This window comes from Vicugna pacos, chromosome 29 (assembly GCF_048564905.1).
Source record: "Vicugna pacos chromosome 29, VicPac4, whole genome shotgun sequence".
NCBI classification, from domain to species: Eukaryota; Metazoa; Chordata; class Mammalia; order Artiodactyla; family Camelidae; genus Vicugna; species Vicugna pacos.
Genome location: NC_133015.1, coordinates 3,483,452 through 3,509,881, shown reverse-complemented (window position 1 = coordinate 3,509,881; position 26,430 = coordinate 3,483,452).

Here is a 26,430-nt window from a genome sequence, read left to right as displayed (position 1 = left end):
GGGCCATGATCATCAAATAGTTAATTTCTTCCCTTTGGTGGTGGCTTTTAGTATCTGAAAAACTCAGGAAATATACATGGGATACTATTATCTGGGTACTTCAAAGAGAAGCTGCCGCAGAGGATATGGGGAGGGCATCTGTCCTGGGAAGGGTCTTGCTGGGTTACAATGAGAAATATTATTGAGAATATAATGAGAAATATAGAACCTCTCTGTAACAATAGATACCTTAGTCATCATCACCAAAGTACAATTGTAACAACAGCATACAGCACGTCTGTAGACAGACACATTGCCAAGGGCTTCACATGTATTGTGGCATTCTTAAAACTCATCATATAGTCAATGATTTCTAAAGGAAAGAAAGTCACAAACAGAAGAAATAGATCAACGTCATAAATATTCCTGAGACGCCAGCAAAAAAATAAAGTTTCATCGGATTTTGTAATTGGAAGTTTATTGGTAAACTTTGGAAGAAAGTTTAAGTGGAGGGCTGGTAAGTAAAAGCTGGCTGCAGCAGGTTTAGGAGTGAAATGGAGATGAAAATATGGGAAGATAGCTGTCTTAAGAATCTTAAATAATGGCAATAAAAATAATAAAAGCAGCAAACATTTTTCACATGTTTGCTATTTTCCAGGAACCGTTTCTGTATTTCAGATATTATTTCAACCATTTACATTTAATAGGTGACTTAATCCACACAGTAAAACTGTAGGGAAGTAGTGTCAGTGTCCACAATTTACAGATGAGAAAACAAGACTGAAGCATATAGAGGTTGAGTAATTCGCCCTACGAAACACGATCAGTCCTGGGTGAGCCCAGGCTACAGCCTCCGGCAGTCAGCCGGCTTCCACTTCGCTATGCTGCCTCCTGGTCTATGGATACATTCCTAGTTGAAAATTGCTTCTTTCCCTTTCAGGGCATCCAAGACATCCGAGGGAGCCTTGATTTGAGCATAATCTTCCAGCCCAAATTTGATGATCATTCTTTTTCCCACCTTTTCAAGCAATCTCCATCCCCACGCAACAATTTTCCAAAGCAATTCCATCCTAATTTATCTTAGGCCATTTCTCAGCACCATCTACAGACGATGTAATCTGACCATACTGTTTCTACTAGGAAACACCATTTCTAAAATCATAACAGACCTACAGCATGGTCCGTTTGGTGTTTTAAAAGCAAATATTTTATTGGTAGAATCCATGCGGGTCTAATTCACAGTGAATGTCTCTCCATAAGAGCTTACTTTTATTTAAAACATGCTTCACAAATATAAAATTGCATGATGTGGTGGCCAGCACAGCACAGATCAGCTCAGCTCCACCACTTCCTGACCGTGAGATTTCAGGTAGATCTTACGCAGTTTGACAAGTCTTGTTTCAATTTTACAAAATAACCCATACATACTTCCTGATGAGGGCTGTAAATATTATAAAATATAAGTCAAGGGCAGGATTTGCAGCTTTTGTACAGCATCCCATGGGTATTAAATTGAATTATATTACATGGAGTTCTGAGAGCATCCAGGCACATGGTCTCAGTTGATCAATACAACAGCCTGATAAGTTGAGTCCCATTGTACAGATGAAAATGTTGAAGCTCAGAGAAGTCAAGTGACTTAACTACAACTTCGAGAGCTAGTGACTTGAAGGAGTTAGAATCTAGCCCTGAATGAGTCTCATAGTCAACAATGGCAGAGTGAGGTTCAAATGTATTGAAAGTTTCTGAAAAACAAAAGCAAAAACAAGCCATATATATATATATAATATTCAATTATATATAATATAATCATTATATAATATATATTTATTGTAATTATTATATAATATCATATTATAATTATGTTATATATATTCAATTGTATTACTTTTGAGTTCATTATATTTATACAGATTTAATTTTTCTCTACAACTGCATTTTGTGTCAACTCTAAAAACCCATTTGAAAATATCTGAATTATTTAACATTTTTCTGTAAATTACACTTCTCTGAATTGTACTTATAAAAGGTTTTGCAGAAGAAATAGCCCAATTAGTTTTTTATTTTCTTGAATATTTGCATCTTGTAGTGTTTCTTACAATGTGCTGGTCCTTCTGTGTATTTTAAAATTAATATTAATAAGGCAGCCTCAAATGTAGTTGCAACTCCACACCCTTAATTGTCAATTTGTCTTCACTTGAATAGTTGCAAAGGGTTTTTGTTTAGCTGTAATATTCACTGCTGGCCTCTGAAACAAAATAGATTTTCTTTATTTAAATGAAGAAGAATTCTGTATTTTGAGATTTTATATATTCATTTTATGATGCTCAAATGCTTTCCCTTAGTGGGTAGTATATTCTGCTTTTTGCTGTTTCTCATTCCTTAAGGAAAGGACTTTCATTGCTAAGATAGTGAAAATGTTTATATATATAATAAAAATAATAATCATAAAGCTGCTTTAAAACAAAACAAATTCCACCCAAACATCTATGAATACTTCATTAATATTACAATTACATGCAGTTTTTATACCTAAAAACCATCTAGATAAAAATGCAGTCATCTTAATTAGCAACACTATCAATTTGCATTAACCACATTAAATTTGCATAAAGGGGACAAAAAATTTGCCTCGTTTCTCATGTAAAAGGTTTAGCAATTACACTATGTTTGTAGGAAAATAATAAGCCCTGAAGAATTATCCCTAGATATTTTTTTCCACTCCATACCAATCTTATTTTTAAAGAGCTCTCATTTTTTAATTTATATGTCTGAGAATCTTGAATTATCCAAATCACATCTTTTCTGCATTCCTGTTTTTCTTCTGCACATTTGAAAACTGTTTCCTGGTCACTTTTACCAAAAATGATAACTCAGCCGCGCTCTTTCTCAGCAGAGTTCTCTTCAGGACAGTTGCGAGTGTTGATACACACTTCTCAGCAGGACTTCGGGAGAGTATGTATCAGTTTCTCTTTCAAGGAGGGAACTGATTTAATTGGCAGAGTCATGATTAAACCTTCAAAACTCTGTTTAATTATTAAGATCAGTTTGACAATGTTTAGCTGACTTTCACATTGAGCCCTCTTCTATCACAGTAACATAGAGTTCTGCTTTCAAGAGAGAATTCTGCATCACAGAAAGAAGCGCTGCTAGCCTTTGTGAAAAATAGAAAAAGGAACTCCTTCTGGGAGAAAAAGAGAGAGAGAGAGAGAGAAATGTGTCTCCCTTAGAGGACAGTGAACAATTAAAAAACGGTGCCCTCTGAAGCCAAGTCCTGGTGGGTGAGCGCAAGCTGGACCTCGCTCGGCTCTACCCCCCCTCAGTGAGGCGCTTTCAGACAGTGATCAGCCTGAACATGAACTTCCCAAATCATATTACTTTGGTGCAAATGCTTTTCTCAAAATCAGGAAAGTAATACATTTTGTTGTTCTAAGATCCATAATGTTGATTCAAAATACTCTTTCTCCTTTCTAAAACAGCCTCATTTCTGGTCATCCTCAATATGTGATTAGACTGTATTTTATTTATTTTTTTTCAGACTGTACTTTAAATTGCATCTCTTTTCTTTCTGGGGGTGGGGGCAATTTATTTATTTTATTTATTTACTTTTAGAGGAGGGATCAGGGATTGAACCCAGGACCTTGTGCATGCTAAGCATGCACTCTACGTCTTACGCTATACCCTCCCCACTGATCAGACCGTACTTTTGAATGTTATTTGTAAGGTCATATTTTCCTACATAAACAATGTTGTGCATCACCTAGATTAGGCTTAATTCCAGGGACAGTATTACTCGTGTGTCACCCTGGACAATTTTCTGTACATCTGTGATCTTCTGTCTCCAGCAAGAATGAAATAATGTGAACCCCACAGGGTTATTTTGAAGGTCAAATCAACAAGGTTGGTAAATGACCTAGCACAGTGTCTGATGTGTAGGGCAGAGACACACCCAGGTTCTCATACCACATGGGTAGATGGATTCTTGAACACATCTTTCCCCTCATACTCTGATGCTAATATATATATTTTTTGTCACTGTTACCATAACCCTCACAGCAACTTAGCACAATTCATTTTAATACCCTGTTTTAGTACATATCTTCTGAAGCCAGACCCTCAACAAGTGGTCTTTCTTATTAACAAGGAGGGGGGCTTAGAAAGAAAATAGAAAAAGGAGAAGGCAAGAAAAGAGTGAGAAATGTTCTTCCATTTCAGGTAACACTGCCGGTTGTAGACATTTTCAAACTATGTATCTCTGGAACCCCGATTTTTACATGCAAAAAAAATTTTTTTTTGGCCCTTTTTCTCTGTCTTTAAGACCCTTTCTAATCGGCTTTAAGCTCTTTCCCCTAACTCTCAGATATTCAGGGTCCTGGTGTGACTTTAAGCCTCCCACTAAACCTTCCCAGAGAAGCCTCTCCTCAAAGTCTTACCTGTTCACCAATTCTTCAGAATGATCTTGTCCTGATAAAAGCCCTGATTCTTTCAAATAGTTGGTTTCAACTCGGTATTACATAGAAATTAGTTTATTGAACTGATTTATGTGAATATATGGGTGGCCCTTAACTCCATCACCCTACTTGTGTTTACTCTAGAAAGACGGGAAAGAGGTATACAAAAATGTTTTTAATTGATAGTCTTTCAGAGACTTATAACACAGCAAGGGGGAAAACACATACGTCAGAGAGAAATCTTGCCCAAGGGCCAGAAGAAGTGTCATCTTTAATCAAACCAAGAAATCCACCCCACGGCTCCAAGATCAGGTCCTCCAATTCTTTCTACTCTTCAAATGAAATCAATGTCATCATCATCTACTTCCAAATCTTCAGCTTTTTTTTTTTAAAGCATCTTTGAATATTTGGTTGTTTTTTATACATTGACTCCCACTGAGAAGTCCCAGGAGGTTCCCAAGATGAAAGAAGCAAGTCTGAGCCATTTGTGTGACCATGTTGTCTGTAGAGTAGATGTTTATTACCCAAGGAACCTTGCTCTGTTCCAAAGCTATGTTCAATAAGAGCACATTAAACCTCAGAACTGATTCTGCTGTTATGACACAAAGGCCTCATCTGACATCTCTTGGTCCACAGACCGTATGTAGTACTTCTTTAAGCTGCTCACTTACAAATTTCTGATTTCTGGAAAACTTCATGATGCACCTGCCATTATTCCTGGGCCCATGTAAATTGGCCCAGGGTTTTTGCTAGGAAAAAGAATCAAAGCATCTTGCGTATGATGCTCCATGAGTAGGGATGATTCATGAATTTGGTAAAGATACAAAAAAGAATAATTGACACTATAAAAATATGGTCAGTGGATGTTTTTAGTAACACACACTCAGTTGGGTTAGTAAATCGGCTTTCAACAGGGATCTCAAACAAAAGGGAAGCTGACACGATTGAGTGTCTACTCAGCAATTACTTTCTTAATTTCTTTTCCCTGAGGGACAACTATACCCAGTGAATTGCTGAAGCCCCATTAATTTGCTAGGCTACATTTGTGTTCTCAACGGTCTAATACAAATACCGTCAACTGAAAAAAATGAAGCGACTTTTAGCAGACCGGCATTTTGCGTCAGTGTACAAAGGTGGATAGATTACTGCCGTTCATTTAAAGTTCTTGGTTGTGTGTACATGTTATGTTGACTCGGAAGGACTCTCTGATACTCACAGCGTGTCAGCCACACTAAGATTTATTCACTGAGCTCCACGAGCAGGGCAGCTTTTCACTGCCAAGCCACTGAACAGGGGACACTTTCTGAGTGCCTGGACTCCTCTGCTGCCACCTGCTCTTCCTCTCCTTTGGCTTCCACTTAAGTCGCGTTGTTCCAGGGATGCTGGAACATGCTCAGTACCGTTTAGGGCAAGATTAATACTGTGAACTGACATGGCTTTCCTGGAAGTCTCTGCCTTGTCTCCTTAACACACTCCACTTACTCCCTTTAACATCTAATACCACCACTCATACAGCAGGGAAAAAGTCTCATTTCCTGTCTTTATGCAACCCTTCAGCTGAAAATTGCACAATTACTGAAACGTTCCTCACTTTTGAGACACGTATCATAATAAATAAATTATGAGAAGACAGACCTGAAAGGGAATTTAACAATAAGATGGAAAGAAAAAATCTGGACGCTCCTAAGTCTATTTTTCCTGGCCCTGAATACTCACTCCATTTTATTGCTCTGTAAAATCCTCGGTTCTTAAACTTGGCAGACTGGCCTTTTAATAAGCTAAATATTTCATTGATGGTAACTTGTGGAAACTCAAGGTGAAATGTTATGCATAACGCAAGTGATTTGAGGGGCTTTGACTAGAAATTACTCCTAGTTAGAAGGAGCCTCTGTGGACTGCCCCATTCTCCGATGGCTTTCTACAAGTTCTCACTATCAGATGGCACAGTTAGATGTACAAATCTGAAAAACATCTTTTTAATGATTCTCTATTAAAAGGATATTTACAAATCAAAGAAACACAAATCTGATACAAAGTTGACTGAAAAAAAGAAAGAAGGACAAAATCTCTTAGTAATTGTGGCTTCAAATAGAGAAAGTGGCAGGCACTTATGCTGGGCTCATTTTGGGTGCCGTGAACCCTAGTTCAGTTCAGAAGGCTGGGAAGGAAGGAAGGGCTGCTTCATCCACAGATGACAGTAATTCACCCAGCAACCTTAGTTACTCCTGGGGAGCTTTTAGAAAATCCCTATTTTGACCCCTCTCTTCCAAACTCAAATTTAAGTGGAATAACCCTTCCTTTGGTGGGATCTGTGTATAAATAAATTTGAAACTGCCCCAAAGGATGCTAATCTGCTCCTAAGGATGAGAATAAAGATCTAGCCTATTCTTTGGACCCAAGTAGGCACTATTGATGTAATTATTTCAATTTGGTAGATGCTCATTTGTACAAAATTTCCCAATCAAACATTGGTGACAAATATGTGTTGAAAAGTGAATGAATGAATGAATGAATGAATGAAAAGGTGTTTGAAGGGAGTACTCGAGAAACTATTCTTTTGAGAAACACTTAACATATGGCATCTTCCTTAAATTTGCTGCCTAGATAGGACAGTGTCCTCAGTGCAGATATAAGGTAGCCAAAATTTCAGGTCATTTGAATTCTCAGAGATATTCCTCTCAGTGTGTAAGTCAAAAACAGAAATGAATACAAGTCGTACCAACCAGAAAATTGTCTCCTCAATCCTGTAATCTTCTTTTTTGGTTAAAAAAAAACAAAGGACGAAAAAAAAAAACTTGATTACATTATCCTTTCCAAAATACCAGTTTTCCACTGCAATATTTCTAGCAGAATGCTACTTAGGACAGTAGGTGTTCCATTCTTTCTCTCCCTCATGGTTGAAATCCACACATTTCACTTATACTACAAGTTTCCATACGTCATTTTAACAGATTTGTCCATGGCACAAAAGTTCCTCCAGGAGCCAAGAACTAACCCCAAGAGGAAATATGTTCAGATTTGTGTGGGGAGTTCCTAACTGTCATTTGTATTTCTCTGCACATACATCATTCTCTGCTACTCTCCAAATTTTAAATCCATATATTCTTTATATGTTCTTTAAAACCAATCTTTTTCATAGGTGCTAGAGTGATATCTATGAAGAACAGAGACAGAGACCTTGCCATCAGGAAGCTTACATACAACGGGGAGAGACAGATGAGTTACAAGCTAACTACCAACAAATGAGTACAAATAATCTAAAAGTCTTCTAATTTAAGACAGTGGGGTCCCTTTTTTCTTTGGAATGACAAATTATTGTACTTTCAGTATATACATTCTTTCCTTTTCCAAGGCTGTTAAGTAGATTTACTTCGCCGTGGTAACATATCACTTTAGTTGGAGTTTGATTTTCTGTCTGTTTAACGTCAAGGAGCATGTGTCATCTCTTATTACTCAAAGAGACTTGGTTTGTGTTTGCTGTCTTTCTTCTGAAAAGACACAAGTTGAACAAAACTGAAACTTTTATAAATCAATACAACTCTATAAACCAACTGCTTCATCCCTCTCAGGACTGCTCAGTGTCTACCCAGCTATCTTTCTACCTTTCTGTCTCTCTCTCTTTCCTCCACATATCTGCCTCCATTCAAGAAACCAGGTGCTCTGCCTGTATTCTAAGCAACCCAGCACAGACGCATTGGGTATATGACGTGCAAAGGGCTACACTATGTGTTAAACTAAGCAGATATGGCCCCTGTCCACAGGGACCTGACAGTTCACGGGGAGAGACAAGGAAGCATCAAAATAAACACATGCGATCAAAATTCGTAAAGTGCTGTACAAGTGGCTAAAGAGAATATAACAGGGAAAGCTGCTTTAGGCTGAGCAGTAAGGGAAGGACCATTTAAGGAAATGTCCTTTGAAAACTGAGGGTGGCTGAGTGGAAGGATGCTCTGGAAATGGCCTTGACATAGAATAAAGCTTAGGAAATCTGAAGAACTGAAAAGTAGGCAGCGAAAGGAAACCCACGTGAGAGGGGGTGGTGGCACGAGGTGAGGTTCCGGGGGACAGGCAGGCAAGAGAGCAGGCATGCTTTATAGTCTGTGTCAAAGAGTTAAGTTTTTTTTTTTTTTTCTAGGCAGAGTGGAAAACCCCTGAATCATTTTAGGCAAGCAAATGATTTAGGACAATTTACATTTATAAAGATCATTCAGTTAACTTTGTGGAAAATGGATAAAAAGGAGGTAAAAGAAGAATCAGAAACTGCTTAGACTGTGAGAGGATTTTGTTGTCCAGTTGAGAAAAGATGAGAAATTGGTTAACCTGCTGGGTTACTTAGAGTACAGGCAGATACGGAACAAAACTCATCAGATTTGAAACTTATTTTGGAATTAGGATTTATAGAGCTTGCTCATAGTTTAGACTCAGGAGTGAAGGAGACGGAGGACTCGTGAATGGCACCCAGGTTTGTCACCCAAGCACACACATATCTACAGCATGGAGAAAAAGACCTCAAGCATGTCCTACAGATGACTGTAACAAGGGCAAGTTTGTTACGCTCTAGGCAAGGAGACTTAATCCAGTCTAAAGGTAAAGGGAGGCGTTCCTGAGAAAGCCAAGTTTATGCTGAGACCTGCATGACAAGAAAGAGGTCATTGGCAAAGAAGTGGTCTCTTTATGCCAGGATTTTGATTCTTCATTTCTTGTTGTTAAATAGTTCATTTACTTCATATTTCTTCCTTCAGATTTTTAATTGACTCATCTTATCTTTTACAATCTAAGCCATACACACATATAGGTCAATGCCCGGCCTATGTTTGGTTTCTCTTACATAATATGCCTAGAGAGAGAGGCATAGTCAAGATGTCATTTAGAAGGGGACATATGTGTTGCTTAGGGTCAGATGGTCAATTCCAGAAAAGGAGCTTTCTGGTTCAATGTCCTATGACATCACTTAATGTCACAAGATGACGTGTCTATAGTCTACTTCTCTCTTGTCCAGTTGGAAGAAACACCAATTATTTTTTCTCACATTTAACAAGAGCCTGGAGGGAAGGTGTGGTCCTCTTCAAGTTGTTTCCCATCTCAGCTCCAGACAGAAAAGAAACCATTAGTCATAGATGCATGGTGACCTCTGAGACTCAGCAAGTCCAGGGTGGTCAGAAAGCATCACTTTGAGTTATCATTCCCTCCAGGAGATGACTGAATGGGTGGAGGCTCTTGGGCCTCATTATCCCATTTGCCAACCCATTTTTAGTATATTTCTTAACATCTGTGAACGGTTTAGTATTCCAAACAAGGGGTCATTAAATCAGCTTTGTTTATGACTGATTCCAAGAATCTCTGATCCTGCATAAATTCAAAAGGCAACCAAAAATCTTCTGATGCTCTTTGTCCAAGGAAATATATTAAATTGTTTTACAATAGATTTCTTATCTACAGTTCTCATTAATGTTAATGGAATGATCTACTTTGCCCTCTGTGCTTATTTTTACATTAAGCCATGTTATTCTGAAGATTAATTAAGATTTTAGGCCAGACCACCAGGCCAGTGTCCATGTTTAAGGCCTGGCAGGAATTTGCTGGTACTACTTTCACATGAAGGATTTATTGCTTGGGCTAGGAAGTTGGGATGACAACACTGGCAATGAAGTACATGTCATGGAGCCATCTAGACCCCCTGGTGCTTTGTTTCCTACTTAGGCACAGTTCTGCTGGATCCTTTCAATAACCCAAAAGAAGCAAGGGGGACATCAGGTGAATGGAGGCTAGAGCTGCAAGCTGCCAATAAAGGCAACTGTCTCAGGCTGAGGACTTAGGGATGAGAGGCCACATCAGACTGAGACAGGCAGGAAGCAGGCAGGGCACAGTCCGTGAAGGAATGACATAGAACTTATGGACAGGATGAGCTGGTTAGAATCAAGATGGCAGACCACACTCTGTCTATGGAGTGTGGATCTCTCTAAATAAACTTGCTTTCACCTTACTGTGCCTTGCTCTTGAATTCTTTCCTGTGTGAGGCAAGACTCTATTCTCCAGCAACAAGATTACTATGAAAGGATATTCTAACCTGCCACTGGGTGCATAGCCTCGTCACTTCTATGTTGTATTTTTTGAGGTTATATAGGGCATTCTTGAGGTTTCGGTGAAGAAAGCCACCCATGACCTAAAACAATAGGACTCTGTATTATTTAGGGCATTACTTCCCAGTATTACTAATGTCATGACATACTTAGAAAAGGATTAAACAAAATAAAACTCTTTGGAAAGAAGATGACTGGCCTAAGAGTTTGAGCAGCTTCAAGTCAGGTTCTACCCAGCCACCCCAAGGGCTGAGGAGATCAATATCTTGGCACACTTGAAACCCATTTGTGGGATGCCAGTATTTTGTGGTGCACGGCCAAATTAAGATCACTTAACAAGATAGCAATTTATTTTCCTTAGGAGATAAAATGATGGCCCAAGTCTTATATGGCGGCCAGGAGGTCAGACCAGCTCCAGCTTGTAGCTTCAGTATCCCCAAAGTAATTTCTTTGTCTACGTGAATCAAGATAGTTCATCATCAACTTCTTGTTTCAGGAAGCTGGATAAAGGAATGGGGGAATGAGGGCATGCCCCTGCCTTTTAAAGGTATAACATAAAAGGGACACACATCTCTTCTTCACACACCATTACTAAACTTAGTGAAACAGATGGGCATAATTGTGAGAGAACTTGAAGAATGCAGTCTTTGAGAAAATAAATTGATTTTTTTTTAAGTGATGTTATGGAGGAGTAATTGGGTATTGGGAAACTAGTAGTTTTTCTACTGTCTGCCTTTTTGGTACCTAAATATCTCTATGTGCCTTTCTTTGTACAGATAGATGATATTCATCTCTTCTCTAAAAGATACACTTCTGTATGTCCAGTAAATGAATGTGCTCACAAACTAGGGGATCTTGAACACACATACACACACAAATGATTTCCATAAAATTGGGACATCAGAACAAGATAACATCCCTAAAAATATATATATTCAGAGAAAAGGGAAAATGGGAAAAATACAGCAGCCCCGTGTCAAGTATCAAATCCCACTGGATGGAAACTGCAAATATATCTCCACTTTGGCAGTGAAGTAAGTTCCTTGTTTATCCCATCCCACAGCTCCTGGTTCCGATCTGTTGGAGGAACAGCCTTTCACATCATCCTCCGTTCATCCCAGAATCTCCCCCTGGAAGGTTCTTCCCCTGGAAGTTTCTTCCCGTCCATCACCTTAAATGACTATATCCAAAGTGGACATTAGAGAACTGGCCTTTCTTGGCAGCTGCACAGCTTTAACTGCCCTGTTCCTGCCACCACACTTTTGAAAGCATAGCCATTACTTAGGTCACATGCCCCTTGGCAGGTAGGTTTGACATTTCTTTATCAGTACAGCCCTCTAGAAACTTAATAGATTTCTAGTATATTTGCTTCCAACAAATTCCAAGGGCAGGTAACCACTGCCAAAGATCTCATTTATTTGTATTTTTTTGTAAGCCAGAAGACTTTATTGTCTTTATTCACTAGTCTCTCTGCTCATCCCTCCTTCTTAACCTAACAGACACGCCCTTAAAGCAATCTAGGTAATAGGTTTAGGTCAGAAAGACAAGCCCTTTAATAGGATTTCTGACCCCAGGATGGCTTCCTTTCTCCAGCCTACGCATCTCACATGGGAAGTGTTTGAGAAATACCTGGGGGCCTATCCCTATCTTCAGAGCCACCTCATATAAGTGTTTTAGTTTAAGCTACAAAAGCAGATTTTGTATTTTGTTTTAACACCCAAGGCTCCTGGTTACCAGCCACTCAGCCAACCTGGGTTGCTGAATGCAGGCAGAGTGCCCCTAATCCTCAATGCATAGATTTAAATTTCTCCTTGTAAAGTGATTAGCAATAGCCTGAGTTCACTTTTTTTCTTTGCAGAATTTGTTAAAGGCATACAAATGTATCTTGTCATGCAGGAATTTTTTGTAAACTATCTTTTCTAGCGTTATAGTACTGGCCAGCATATGGTCTGATTTTCAAGATAGTATATGCAACAATTTTACCAAATGCTTTTAAACAACATCCCAGCTTTTCAGCCAGAAATATTTGTGTCTTTGCTACCTACCTCCCAACAACGTAGCCAATAAATATTACATATTTCAAGATGTGCTATGTCAAGATGTCACTTTCAGGTGCCAAATTTTATGGTATTTAGGACATATTTCAGCTGTTTAGCAGAGACTCAAAAGTACTTATATGAGGCAGAATTTTATTTCTTTCTTAACAGCAATCTGGATATGGGCTTTCAGGGCTACTAAAGCAGATCTACTTTACAAGAGCACCCAGAGATCCAGGATCTTTCTAGACTGTTCCACATTTCCTAGAGGATTGTCCTTGCCCACGTGGTATAAACTGTTCAACACTGCGTCCACACTTCAGAAAACAGCATGGAGAAAGATGAAAAAAGGAAGACATGATCCTTTAAGATCATGACTGAGAGGATACATTTCCTCTTTTTACAGACATCATTGGCCAAAACTTAGTAACAGTGCCAGGACTACCTGCAAAGGATGCTGGGAAATGTAGTTTTGGGCTAGGAGGTTTTTTATTTACCATGGAATTCTATCACTACGGAAGAAGAGGAGACTCTAATTTGGATGGAAAGTGTGAGTCTCTTGCACAAGTTCCTTTGTTTTTCAAGAATCCCTTGCCACTGAACAGCTTTGTTTCCTCTAGTTAAACAGTACACATACTTAGAAAATCCATGACCTTTAAAAATGAAATTTCTGAAAATAGAAAAAAAGATTTGAGAGAAGTTTCAGATTATAGTCTTCACTGTTTTGCCAATGACTGTTAGCTGGTACTTGCTAGAAGCTTGAGTTATATGAACCATCCTCTAAAACGTTGTCTTTTATATCTCTTTTTAATAGGGATTTATTTTTAATTCTTGCTACCAAATATTTATTTGATCTCTTAGCTTAATGGAAGTTGAAGGTTTGCTATGTTTCTAAGACACAAAAACATTTATGTTGAGATTTTCCAAAAGTTTCCTAAAATTGCTCAGAATATGAATTATATCAACTATGTTGGAAGCAGCAATGAATGGGTTTTCCCCAAATATATGACGTAATTACTGATTTGAGCTCTGAAAAATTTTGTTATTACTCAGCACATAGTAACGAACACTTTAACAAGAAAAAAAGTAGTTCATTGTACTGCTTTCTAAAATATCATGCCACACTATTAATTACTCCAGTTAATATCATGTTGCCAACAATGTTTATCAGCAAGCTAGGATTTAAGAAAATGACCTTTTCCCCAAACCAGGTATGTCTCTTACACATCATCCAAGGTCTTGCTGACACAACATTTCTAACACGGAAGGTATAACTATGTTGAGTTTAGACTCTCAGTTAAACCACTTACAATGGCGCATCCTGGGAAAATAATTTACCACTCTAAGGCTTGGTGTTCATATCAGTAAAGTTCAGCTAATAAAACTACCTACTTTTTGGATTAATGTTATGGTTAAATGAGATTATGCATAAAGTGCATTTATAGAGTGTCTAGCATATGGTAAATATGCAATGCTTAGCTGTAACCCCAGTGGGAAGTCCCATATATATTTATGTGGAAAATAATTCAAACAAAATACTGCATGAAATGAGCTAGATGCAAAAGAATACACACTGAATGACTCTGTAGTTCAAAAAAAAAATAAAATAAAATGGATCAATCAGCAGTGTTAGAAGTTAAGATAGAGATTACGTTTGTGGTGAGTAGTGACCGGCAGAGAGCATAGGGTAGGTTTCTTAACTTTCTGGTAATATGCTGATTTTGGATAATGTATGCTGATTAAAATAGCGTGATAAATTTGTAACCTTTTGTGACTTTTGTACTTTGTCTTCTGATCTATTTACTTTTGTATGTCTATGCTTAGGTCAATCAAAAAAAAAGTTTAAAGCCTTTTGATAAAAGAGGGTGACCTCTGAATAGAAACCCTTTCAGTCTGTTATTAAAACAAGCAACCCAACTTTCTAGAAGAAACAACAGTAAAGCAAAAAGATTTTTATGTAAAGCAGGCATTTTTGAAGCCTTTGCATTATTCAAAACTCACCTAATCCAGGATGAATTATTTCATAACAATAAATGCAAATAAGCATTTGCATTATTTTTTGAAAATTTGGTTCATGAAATGAAGTTTCATTAATAATTTATATGGCACTATTTTAAACCAGCAAAATCTGAATTAACATAAAATGCACAGCATTTATAATTATCACATTTCTCAACATTAGCTAGAAAAGATTTCATCTTACCCTTGCTTCAGGACTGTAGACAACCCTGGTGTCTAGCAGAATATTTGGTAAGTGTTTGATAGATATATACAGAAAGGCTGCTTTTTGAAAGTTGGTTGCTCTCTAATATTAATAAGGAGGTTGTCCCTCATCATATTGTGTCATGAAGATAGAAAAGGGAACGCAAGAGGCTGCTAAACACAATTGGTGTTAATCTCTTAATAAGAACCAATACAAATAATAGCTAAATATTACTGAGTATTGATCATGTGCTCTATCTCTGGTCTAAGGAGTTTACACATGTTTAGTTCTCACATTGAATGGACACAAAGTATTAATTTTCTCAGTTTTGAGATAATGAAACTGAGGCGTGTGGATGCTAAGGGAATCGTCCAAGAACACCAGCAAGAGGAGAAGCAGGCTTTGAACCCTAAGCACCCTACATCCAGAGAGAGCGAGCATGATTAATACTGCTCTACACTGGCTAGGAAATTCTACATTCCCTCACCCCAGCCCACCTCCCAGCCCCCCAGCAAATTGTTTCTTTCCGACAAACATGAGTTCCGACAGAGCAGAATGCAAAGTTTGCATGATTTTGTAAGGTAAAACACATAACCACTCAGAATTTTTTAAGTCTTCCAAGTGGTTTCTTTTCGATGTCTCCAGATTTCCACTGCTATTTCCAAGGAAAATTTTAAGGAGTTCTACATGAAGGTATTCTTTCCAATGAAGCAGCTGAGTGGGGGCAGCAACACATGAAAAGTCACTGGATTTGCATTTGATTTGCAGAGAAATGCAAATCAAAACTACAATGAGGTATCACCTCACACCAGCCAGAATGGCCATCTTCCAAAAGTCCACAAATGACAAAAGCTGGAGAGGCTGTGGAGAAAAGAGAACCCTCCTACACTGCTGGTGGGAATGCAGTTTGGTGCAGCCACTGTGGAAAACAGTATGGAGATTCCTCAAAAGACTAGGAATAGACTTACCATATGACCCAGGAATCCCACTCCTGGGCTTGTATCCAGAAGGAACCCTACTTCAGGATGACACCTGCACCCCAATGTTCATAGCAGCATTATTTACAATAGCCAAGACATAGAAACAGCCTAAATGTCCATCAACAGATGACTGGATAAAGAAGAGGTGGTATATTCATACAATGGAATACTACTCAGCCATAAAACCCGACAACATAACACCATTTGCAGCAACATGGATGCTCCTGGAGGATGTCATTCTAAGTGAAGTAAGCCAGAAAGAGAAAGAAAAATACCATATGAGATCATTCATATGTGGAATCTAAAACAAAACAAAATAAAACGAAAACAAAGCATAAATACAAAACAGAAATAGACTCACAGACATAGAATACAAACTTGTGGTTGCCAAGGGGATGGGAGGTGGGAAGAGATAGACTGGGATTTCAAAATTATAGAATAGATAAACAAGATTATACTGTGTAGCACAGGGAAATACATACAAGATCTTATGGTAGCTCACAGAGAAAAAGTATGCGACAATGAATATATGTTTGTTTATGTAAAACTGAAAAATTGTGATCTACACTGGAATTTGACACAACATTGTAAAATGATCCTAAATCAATAAAAAAAAAAAGAAACAGAAAGAAAAGTCACTGGAGTTGAAAAGGTGGTAGTAAATAAATGAAGAGGTTGTCTACCAAGTATAGAATCTTCCCCTTCCCTTTTATGGAATCATTGAAAAGAAACTCTGTTTTACTTAAGAATTCAGTTTACATCTTCTAATTTAACTTTAGTATTTTAAATTCTATAGAATGCGGAAAGAAGTAAGAAGTGCTTGCTTTAAAAATTGATAAACTCAAGTTAAGAATACCTTTCAAAGAAGTCTTTCTTATTTGGTTGTAAAAATATTTCTCCTGAGACTTAACCTGCCTATTGTTAAATCAGTTAACCATCAGCAACAATCTTAGTTAGTGAACTTTCAGGCAGTTGCCCATTTGAAATTGCAGTAGAGGGTTTCTAGTTCCGTGATCCACGGAACAAAATATCTAATGAATGTAGTATTTAATCAACGGGCACTACAAAAAAAAAAAATTCAACCCATCTTTTTTTTTCCTATAATATAGACAAAGCAACTGGTTGGCGGACCCACAACGGTCTTTCACTTCCCAGCTGTTTGCTGCAGCCATGCATAGACAGTGTCTATAACGAATTATGTTACTGCTTGATATCCCCTTGGCTTCTTACACCAACACCTAGAGCTGCACCTTTTCCCTGAAAGGCTTGTTTGTCTACTCCAAATGAATGTGGTCATTTTCAGCTTAAATGTTCTTCCCTCTGCCACTGTTAATTACCATTCTCTCTTCTTAAATCTACCAGATGCTGCCACTACAAGGAATAAAAAAATCTACCTTGTAAGATACTTAAGAGAGTCTTTTTGTTGTTTTGTTTTGGGTTTGGGGTGTTTTTTTTTTTTTTAGCAAGATAGCCCCAGGATGCAGAGGCAGCAAACTGAACAAAGATATCTTCTTGCCTAATACAAATATCTGGCTCAAATTTTTAGAGACAAAATTAGAAGCGTTAAAATAATTACACAAGCAGGCCATCAGACTGTGGTGGCTCTCATGCCTTGGTATCCTATGCAAACGAATCAAAACCTAAGCCAGACTCAATGCACTGGAACCTGAGACAATCAAACTTAAGAATGACCGATCAAAAGCAGCCCACCAGGCTTTCCCAAATAAGGCAACCACTTAACAGCAGAGCTAATCAAATAATCCCATTTTGCATCCCATCATCCCTGTGGAACTTTCTCCCCTTGCTCCCGGCAGTGGCGCTCTCCTGAGCACTTTGCACTTGGCACTGCCTGATTCTAGTTGCCGTTTGCTCAGATAGCTCTTGTAAATGTCAGTGTGCCTCAGTTTCTCTTTCAACAGGGGAAAATGAGTAATATTCACTGAGACGTATCAGCTAAAGAATTAATTGGGTCATTTTAAAATCTGAAGAGAAAAACTGATTTTTTTTTTTAGTTCTGAACACTGTTGAAACCATATTTATAATAAAGAAAACAGTACTTAAAATGAGAGGAATCATAAATTACTACTCATGTTGTGAAATAATTTGTGTCTGAAAATGTTCAGTGTTATTTCACTTCATAATCTCCTATGCACATGTTTAGCAGTGCATTTAGGGTATTACATACAGTAACAAATATTAGTAAAAAGGATGCATTTACATTTAATTATGTGATCTTAAGTGTTTTCCATACTTCATAAATCTAACGGCACCTAAGTTAAGTTCCTGGTTGAGTTGAAATATTAGGGACATTATAATGAAATATATGTTCATTTGCCCAGTTTTAGGCAGATTCTGTGTGCTTAAGATATTTTAAAGTGATAATAATTTGATTTACGTGTGTGCCTAATTATTAGGAAGAACTTTGTCCTGTACCAAGAGTGATAGACACAAAAGTTATACTTGGGCTGTGTTTTAAAAGCCTTCTCAAAATAAAACTCAAATAATCGATAAACTCTTCTTCAAAAATAAGTCCGGGCTCTTTACGCCCTTGCCCTCTAGTTTTCAGAGTAAAACTGAGCCGCTTTAAGCCTTCCCCTTTGTCACTGATGAGAAAACTGTGAAAATGGAGTCAGGAGTCCCTGAAGGGGGCGCTGTCCCGCCTGCAGCCTACTTCACCAGCAGGAAAAAAGAAAATTACTCTGATGAGGGAGGCCACTTTCCACCTGGGAATTGAATCTCCTGCGTTTAAGAAAAAGGAGATCTCCCCCTACCACAGCGACAATGCTCTAACCGCCCCGTGCAGCCAATGAGAAACCGCCGCACCCTTGAACTCTGGTCTCTTCCCCCAAAACTTCTGTTCAAAATGATGCTCCCCAATTTCCTCCTGAGACCTAATCAAAGCTGACTTTTCTTGTGTTTCTTCCTGTGTTTCTGCATAGCCTGCTTGTCCTGGGTTGTGATTCTTCTGCCATTCTCAAATAAACTCAATTTTGCTTTCATGATTTGTCAAAAAAAAATTTTTTTTAAGGTTGCAAAAACTAACACTGAAAGGCTAAGTAAGCAGCCCAGGAGCTAGAACTGTAAGAGGAGAGCACCGTGGTTGGAATCCAGGGGCTTTTTATCTGCACAGCCCAGGCGGCAGCTGCTGGTCTGTGCCTTTTCCTGAGCACACAGCGAATCAATTTCAACACTCCTGTGCGCCTCGCTTCCATGTCGTCCCAGAGCCCCTTTCCACCCAGCACATCAAGAAGGCATTACCAGTCAGCTGGCCTGGGGTACAACTTAAAGCCTGTTTTCCTTCTCCGGTCCTTGCGTTGTCCACTAGAGCAGGCTGCCTCTTGAGAAATGATTACATAGTGGCTACTTCCCAGATGCTCTAAGGTTTAAAATACCAAAACTCAGATCATCCATGTGGCTGATTAATGTTTTCAAAGGCCTCAGTGAGTGAATATTAAATAGATTCTGTTCAGGGCATCGGCCACTTAGTAGAAGTATATTTTCCTCTTTGGAAAGCGGCTTTGGGACAGCTCATTAACATGACACAATAAATTAGTAATTTTGCAAACTAAAGAGTACTTTAGTATATTGAAGGGCTCTGAAATAATGCAGACTCTTGAAGGGCTATCAGGGAGCTGCTTAGGCAAAAAGGATATATGCAAAAAAGGAATTGAAAAAAGATGGAGGAGCAGGATTGTTAATTTATGTTAAGGCTTCAAAGCAGGATGAAATGAGAAAACAAACAGAGCCTCTCAGTTTGAGTGGGTTGGTAGGGGTGGGTAAAGCGCTGATCATGTTCTGTCTTCCGTGATTGTGCTGCAATTCTCTGGTCCTTAAATGGTGCTGGCAACAGTGGAATTGATTGGGGGCGAGAGATCAGATACAAGTAGTACCTAGCAAAAAAATCCATGATAGAGGGGAGGATGTGACTGAAGTATCTGAATGCTTTCTTGCTTTCACTGAAACATAGTTTTCTTTATAGGGAACAACTATGTTTTCATTAGAGCTGATATGTGAATTGTTTTCATATTTTTTTTTCTAGGCTCCAAAGGTACACTCTTCCTGCTTTACTCATGTTAATAGTAAGAGGGAGGCTAAAAGATGTTCTCAAATAAATGACTGTGCATACCACAAGATCCAGGTTCTTTCTCAGACATATCTATAGGGAGAAATTGACCTAAAGAAATGTTTAAGAATGCCAAGATCTCTGTTTAGATTGAGGCAGAAATAAGCATCCTTTTCTTATTCTTATCCAGTGAGGATGGCCAGAGATTCCAGGAAGTTCAAGTACAAAATTAAAAAATTTAAAAAAGAAATCTGGGGTAATAGAAAAACTTAAAAATTTGATTTCCATCCATCGAACTTTTGTTTCTTTGCATTCTTCCAGTTGCTCTTTCTTTATGACTTAAGAAATTTTGCAGGAGCCTCCCCCCCCGCCGCCACCCAGTTGTCCAAATGAAAAGTAAGGTGTGCTAATCTTTGACGAAATATGACTTGAAGTTTATGGGAATTGTCTCTCCTTTAAAAAATTCACAATACAATGATACAGCAAAAAATGCAAAAGCAGTGCGGAGAAAGGAGACAAGCACAATTGGAGAGCAATGGTAACGCGGCATGGAACGTTTAGAATTTCTCACCATTGTCTTTGTGACTATCAGCAAAATGCAGCCAGACAGTTTCATAAGTACATAGAGCCCGCTATTGCTTTAATAAAAATTTAAATCATTTTCAAATGATGATTTTCATGCAAGATGAGCATAAATGATCTCTTTAACTGCTCATGACATTGTAACCTTAGACTTCCCTTCCAACCTTTGGGAAATGGACTGGGGATAAGATGACAGCATTCCATCAAGGAGAGACTAGTTCTTAATGAGTTATTTTGAGCTTAGGAAAAACTGTATATGACTAAGTACAGACGTTTGCTGTTTTTTGATGTCTTATATTATATCCTTTGCCTTTATTAGTTTTCTCTTTCTCATGGGCTTGTCTCTCTATCTACAGATGTATTCTCTTCTTAGGCAAATCATACAAGTTCTTTATAACTGTGGTCTTACCTCAGAGTCAGTCTTTGCTTTTCTACATTCAAATAACCACCACTTAGCACCCTCCAGCCTAAAAGCAGAATACTATTCAAACTGGAAAATATTTCTGGCTTCTTTTGTCAAACATGGGACTGCAAATATTTGGAGCTCTCCTTTTCTTTAATTTGATTGGTAAAATGGCCTTGTCCTTTTGTCCAGGCAATGAGCATAGTTTGAAAGACATACAGGTGTTCACAAACACCTGGATAAGGATGCTATAAAGAAGCAGTATGAACTCACACCACCCCCATTCGTTCGTAAGTGCATACATTTTCTCATCTCTGCTACAACAATCTAGGAGTTGATAATGGAACTTGAGACAATCACAGAAATGCTATTCTTCTCATTTGAATACACTTGTTATCCATAAAGTAAGGGGCAGCTAAGCACTTTCTAGTCCCAGAAATCAACTACTACCTAATTTGATAGACCCCAGGTGACTTTTCATCGTCTCTAGAAAGAGCAAAACGAGTCTTAGTCTTATTAAGCCCCTGCACTGCATCAGGCAATGACCTCAGTAGTTTTTTGTTGTTTTTTTTTTTTCCCTCATTTCATTTGATTCTATCAGCAACCAGAGGAAACATGTATTATTATCCTTCCTCAAAAACACATAGGCACATCTGGATTTGAAGCCTTCTTTGTTTAATTCCAAAGCATACACTTGACCATGGCACGGGGTATGGAGGGTGAGGGGTGTTGCTCTAATTTCCCTAATCTTTCAAATTTCAGAAATATAGATCCTGGGAGCCTAGTCAGTTCCTTAAATTCTTATAACAGCTTCCAGAAACTATTTTGGGTATTTTTTTCCCTACTGTGGGCTATCGACACCTCCTATGAATTTGATATTTGGGGAGAAGTCTTCAATCTATATTTTTTCAGGGATGTTCTAAAATCAAAGAGCCTAATATTTGAGAGAAACTCTCTGGAGAGAATATGTATTTCCACAGCCTGCTTAAAATGGACCACTGAACCTTAGAGCCAAAGCTTCACAGCCTAACAATTCAGACACTGGCCTGGGATCCCCCAAAGGTAGCCTTCTTAATTCCCCATGTTTCCTCATCCACTCACCCTGTCTCAGCATACTTAAGAAGTTACCTCCTGCATCGCCAGGGCTACTCCTTTGGATCTTCCATGGTTCTGCTTAATAAAACCACGTATCCCATTCAGTAAAGTTTGATGACAGGGATTCAGAAATATCTCTGATTACCACCCCAATTCTCATGCATTAGACAGTGTGTGAGTTCAAGACCCCAAGGAAACATCAATCTATGGTTTCCTATCTAAAATATGCTAACTAATATGTATTACTCCTGTTTATAACTATCTCAGTTTATGGCCTTACAATGTATGGAAAACCATGATCACATTTTAAATGAGTCCCTATTTGAGCCAATGAGTTCTCCCTAGCGGACCACTCAGAGCCGGGTTTTGCAAATATTGTTAATTAAAATTTATTGATGAAAGCGTATAAGTAAAGCAGTGCAACCCCAATTTAATACTGACATTGAGAAAAAATTAATTAATTAAAAACTATCATTATTCATTAATGCGGACTTTTTCTTTTTATGGTTACATGTTCCCTAAAAATAGAAAACATGCATTCTTGTTTAGTCTCTTGGATCATAGTATAGTATCACTCTTTTCTAAAAAGTGGAGCAAATATGGACATGAATTGACTAGAAAATGTAAACATATGTGCATGGCATGGACCATGCGTTTACTTGTGCTTTCTTATGTATCCTTAAGACACCATCAAGATTGTAATATACAGAAATATTGGTACTATGTACACAAAGAAAATAGGAAATAGCTCTTGCGCAATTAAAAAGTGAAAAAAGAAATACCCAGTGTATGTATATACACTGTATATAGTTGGTCCTCATGATTCACATATTCTGGATTTGTGAATTTACCTTGCACTAAAATTTTCTTATAGTCCAACCCTAAAGTCAATAATTCTGATACTTTTTCAGTCTTTCATGGACATGCACAGAGCGGTGCAAAATTGGATTTGCCCAGAGCACACGTTCCCAGCTGAGATCAAACGTGGTGACACTTTGCCCCCTTGTTTCAGCTCTTATACTATAAACAAGTGATTTTTTTGCAGCCACGCTTTTAGCATTTATGCTTTTTGTTGAAGTTTTGCTATTTAAGATGGCCCCCAAGTGTGGTGGTGAAGTGCTGTCTAGTGTTCCTGAGTGCAGAGGGCTGTGATGTGCCTTATGGAGGAAGTAAGTGTGTTAAGGAAATTTTGTTTAGGCATGAGTTACAGTGCCGATGACCGTGAGTTCAGTGTTAAGGAATCAACATATTCAGTAAGGAATCTTTAAACAGAAATATACGTAAAGTAAGGTTGTGGTTCAATCAGCTGACAAAAATGTGACCAGTGGCTCCCAGGAACCTAACGCAACATTTTCTCTTATGTGCAATGTTTTGATATCTACTAATTTAATCTTTTGGTAACTTTATAGAACATAATTACCAATAATAATGAAAATTGACTGTATATGCATTTAAATGTATATAAACACAGATTTATATGTTTATATGAATGCAAACTACGCTTGTTTATATCTTTATCTCATACGTATTGATCTGTCTATTCACTCTTCAAATCCACTTTTTTTCCCTCAAATTACAGAATTTCTGGTGTCTCTATACACTGTTTCTTGCTATATTATTATGCTACACTAAAATCATTGGTTTGACACTAAAGACTGCTACTATGTGCTACCTTATCCTATGTTTTCCTTAAATGTCTGAGTCTCAATTTTCCCAACTTTAATATTGTGCAAGAATAGCTTGTTTGTGATAATTAAATAAATAAGTACGTGAAAGTACCTGGAAATAGTAAACCCAAACACTCAGTGATTAAACCTCCTGCTTCTCAATATCCAACCCAGTGATTTGTTCTTGTTGTTGTCAAACAGAGCGTATCATTTGGGCTTCGTGTTTCTTTCAAGTTAATTAGCATAGAACGATAGCAGGTTTTATCTGTTGACAATGTATTGCTTCACGACTCTTCTACCTTATCCCATTTCTTAGGGCACACAAAACTAGTTTAAAACAACTTCATTTTTTTTTTTTTAAAGAAAATGAGATCATCTGAACTACTTAGAAAGCAAGGAAACAGCCTGCTTCTGTGAAGCGGGCAAATTGGAGTCCAAGGGAATCACAGCTTCTTGAGCAAAACGTGAACAGTAACTAATGGGACCTGATTTGTCCACCTATTTTGTGTCCTGAAATTGTAATTTGGAATGTTTAGTCAGAATTCTCTAACTGATAAAAGCTGGGAAATTAGAGCATATGAATCTTGTGATGGGAAATCCCTAAATGACTAAAGACTCCGTAATCACACTCCTCAGTGGTACCCAACTCAGACTTGCTCTTCTCCCGGTGCTTCTCTGGATGATGAAGCAGGGGCTGATGGAGAGGCAGTGAGGCGCGATGGGCTCGTGCGCGATGGGCTGGTGGCACGGTGGGTGTGAGGGGCGGAGCGCGGCCCTGGGCGTGAGTGCAGTGGTGCAGTGCAAGGCATGTAACATCTCCCGACGAAATAATATGTGGAAAAGTTGGAAAGTGCCATTCAGCTGAGAGTCATCATGGTTAACGCTAGTCTAATTCTATTCCTTCTGCTCTAACATGAAGAGTAGGATTGGGAAGGACTTTGTAAATAAACAGTGACTTATGAATATATAATTATAAAGTAATGAATCCTGCATTTTAAAATTTCATTTCATAAATGCATTCAGCAAACATTTATTGACTGCCTGAATGTTTTATGGCATGAATATATTTCATTTGCATGTCAAATTAAACATTTCAGAGAGAACAGAAATCACTGAGTATTTACCCAACGTTTCCCCTAATGCTGGAATTATTGTCTTAATCTCTGCCATGGCCTCATGCCCCAATTTCTCAATTCTCCCTTCAGATTCTCGGAAAGCAAAGAATTATTGCTGCACGTCTAGCCTCATACTGTGTTCTGTTCTGCCAATTGTTTCTCACAAACCTATATTGGATTCATATTTAGAAATTGGTGACTAGATAGAGTTGGGGAAAGTGTTTTTTAAATTACTCTTGATGAGATTAAAATATCACAACCATCCAAATAGAACAGATTTTTAAATAAGTTTTCTGAGCTAGTTAGGACCTTCTGTGATAAGGGTCTGAGAATGGAAAGACATGAGAGGGAAGTCTTCTGGCCTGCCCTGAATCTCATCTTGTTGCTCTCATGTGTCGAAACAAAAAATTTCAGGAGAGTCCTTTGACCATTCATTTTTTTTTTTAAGTAGACTATCAAGTTTTCCTGAATTTTTTTTTAAGTTTAGCACTAATCTCAGATACTCACAGTCTTTCCTTTTAGAATTTTCTTCTCATTGCCAGCCTTGAAAAGAAGTAAAGCTTTGTTTCACTGCTTTGTGGAGTTATTATTAGCACAGCCCATTACAGCCTGGTGTTTACCTTCTTGGAGAGACAAGCGACGGGGTTGAAGTGTTCATTTGATTTCACTTGAAAGATTGCACAGCAATTACGACATAGTGTATTGAGTTGGAGTCTGAAGCATCTCATCTGTCTGAGCGTTCATTCTATAGGATGTCAGTCATAATTGAAATTAGAACCATTTAGCTGTAATGCTTTTTTAAGGTCCCGTTATGGAAATGGTAACACTAATGTCAATTCGTGAATAAGGCTTTGAAATACAGGAGAATCTGCTTCCTAACTGGCAGAGTTTCTTAGAGGAAGAACACTGACACATTCACATCAAGAGACAAAAATGCAACTGATTTGTCATTTAGCATTCTGCCATCCAAGAGACTCATGTTTGCTGACAATGGACTCATTAGAACCTTGCTCCTACTGCCAACAGGCACAGGGGAAAAAATGGAAAGTGTGCTGGCAGTTTCCAGTGTTGATGGAAGAATCAAAGTGGCCTTCAATGGGCCTATGGTAAAGGGGAGCTTTGTTTTGCGTTCCAATAGGCCTAAAAACGGTCATTTTGTAACTCAATAAAAGTGTGTGTTCTAGAAAGTCAGAGGGGTTGTTTGTTAATGCACTAAGGCTCCAACAGAGGAAGCTGGGTTAAATATGTCACTAGAAAATTTATGAAGCATGGAGGAGGCTTCCTGACTTTAGGTCCCCTAAAGAATTAGTATTAATAGAGAAAAATCAGAGGGAAAAGCTTTTAGTGGGAGCCACAAAATAGGATAACTCCATGAGCTTTAGAATTAATTTGGGGTGAAATTTCTCCAAATGAAATTTACTGTTTCTTTTTGAGAATGCTGCAATCATTCAGTTAGTAACTTACTGTTACCAGTAGATCCTGGAAACTCTGCGTGTGTGTATTTGTAACCAATCTCCATCATTAATCCTTTTTGTTAATTGAACTTGACTGGGACCCTCTGCACTGGAGGAAGCTATACATACATCTTCAGTACTGCAGTATATGTTTCTTCCATGGTGTCACAAAATATTACCCTGCAGGGTTTTCCCACACCCATCACTCTATGTTTCAGTTCTGATGGTTCAAGAAACCTGGAGGAAAATGTGTAACATCATAACATAGACGCCTCTGATTGCTGAGATATAAGAACGTTCCCTCTGGGTAATCATCCCCACA